Raw genomic sequence first — 2089 nt, forward strand, 5'->3', positions numbered from 1 at the left:
GCCCCCCAGCCTGCTACTCGTGCTGGGTGCTGGCTCCAGCCCTGACCCCCTCGTCTTCTTCTAGCAGCCACAGGGAGGCTTCTGGCCTTTCCAGGCCCCCCAGCCTGCTACTCGTGCTGGGTGCTGGCTCCAGCCCTGACCCCCTCCTCTTCTTCTAGCAGCCACAGGGAGGCTTCTGGCCTTTCCAGGCCCCCCAGCCTGCTTCTCGTGCTGGGTGCTGGCTCCAGCCCTGACCCCCTCGTCTTCTTCTAGCAGCCACAGGGAGGCTTCTGGCCTTTCCAGGCCCCCCAGCCTGCTACTCGTGCTGGGTGCTGGCTCCAGCCCTGAGCCCCTCGTCTTCTTCTAGCAGCCACAGGCAGGCGTCTGGCCTTTCCAGGCCCCCCAGCCTGCTACTCGTACTGGGGGCTGGCTCCAGGCCTGACCCCCTGGCCTTCTCACAGCCGTGGGGAGGCTTCCGGCCTTTTCCAGGCCCCCAGCATGAGGAGCAGGCTGGGTGCTGGCTCCAGGCCTGACCCCCTCGTCTTCTCGCAGCCACGGGGAGGTTTCCAGCCTTTCCAGGACCCCCAGCCTGCTACTCCTGCTGGGGGCTGGCTCCAGGCCTGACCCCCTGGCCTTCTCACAGCCGTGGGGAGGCTTCCGGCCTTTTCCAGGCATACAGCAACCTCTTTTACTTTTCTTTATTTCTCACAATTACTTTCTTTTATTTTTGTTTAAAAATTCTCAACCTTTGTATATATTCCACATACTATACTGTGCATACACAGTCCAACCTCCGATTCAGGACGAACGATGCGGTTTTCGTCCCGGCCGTGGCACGCCGGACCAGCTCTATACCCTTCACAGGGCTGGCTCCCAGCCTAACCCTTTTCCTTTCCTCCTGCCTCCACTCTCATTAGCCAGCCAGCCTGCCTGCCTGCCTGCCTTCACCAACCCCAAGGGCTGGCTCCCAGCCTAACTCTTTTCCTTTCCTCCTGCCTCCACTCACATCCGCCAGCCAGCCAGCCTGCCTGCCTGCCTGCCTGCCTGCCTGCCTGCCTGCCTTCACCAACCCCAAGGGCTGGCTCCCAGCCTAACTCTTTTCCTTTCCTCCTGCCTCCACTCACATCCGCCAGCCAGCCAGCCTGCCTGCCTGCCTGCCTGCCTGCCTTCACCAACCCCAAGGGCTGGCTCCCAGCCTAACCCTTTTCCTTTCCTCCTGCCTCCACTCTCATCCGCCAGCCAGCCAGCTAGCCTGCCTGCCTGCCTGCCTGCCTTCACCAACCTCAAGGGCTGGCTCCCAGCCTAACCCTTTTCCTTTCCCTCCTGCCTCCACTCTCATTAGCCAGCCAGCCTGCCTGCCTGCCTGCCTTCACCAACCCCAAGGGCTGGCTCCCAGCCTAACTCTTTTCCTTTCCTCCTGCCTCCACTCTCATCCGCCAGCCAGCCAGCTAGCCTGCCTGCCTGCCTTCACCAACCTCAAGGGCTGGCTCCCAGCCTAACCCTTTTCCTTTCCTCCTGCCTCCACTCTCATCCGCCAGCCAGCCAGCCTGCCAGCCTGCCTGCCTGCCTGCCTTCACCAACCTCAAGGGCTGGCTCCCAGCCTAACCCTTTTCCTTTCCTCCTGCCTCCACTCTCATCCGCCAGCCAGCCAGCCTGCCTGCCTGCCTGCCTGGCTGCCTGCCTGCCTGCCTGCCTTCACCAACCCCAAGGGCTGGCTCCCAGCCTAACCCTTTTCCTTTCCTCCTGCCTCCACTCTCATTAGCCAGCCAGCCAGCCAGCCTGCCTGCCTGCCTGCCTGCCTGCCTTCACCAACCCCAAGGGCTGGCTCCCAGCCTAACCCTTTTCCTTTCCTCCTGCCTCCACTCTCATCCGCCAGCCAGCCAGCCTGCCTGCCTGCCTGCCTGCCTGCCTGCCTGCCTGCCTGCCTGCCTGCCTGCCTGCCTGCCTGCCATCACCAACCCCAAGGGCTGGCTCCCAGCCTAACCCTTTTCCTTTCCTCCTGCCTCCACTCTCATTAGCCAGCCAGCCAGCCAGCCAGCCTGCCTGCCTGCCTGCCTTCACCAACCCCAAGGGCTGGCTCCCAGCCTAACCCTTTTCCTTTCCTCCTGCC

The sequence above is a fragment of the Chaetodon auriga genome, unplaced genomic scaffold, assembly GCF_051107435.1.
Source record: "Chaetodon auriga isolate fChaAug3 unplaced genomic scaffold, fChaAug3.hap1 Scaffold_317, whole genome shotgun sequence".
Taxonomy (NCBI): domain Eukaryota; kingdom Metazoa; phylum Chordata; class Actinopteri; order Chaetodontiformes; family Chaetodontidae; genus Chaetodon; species Chaetodon auriga.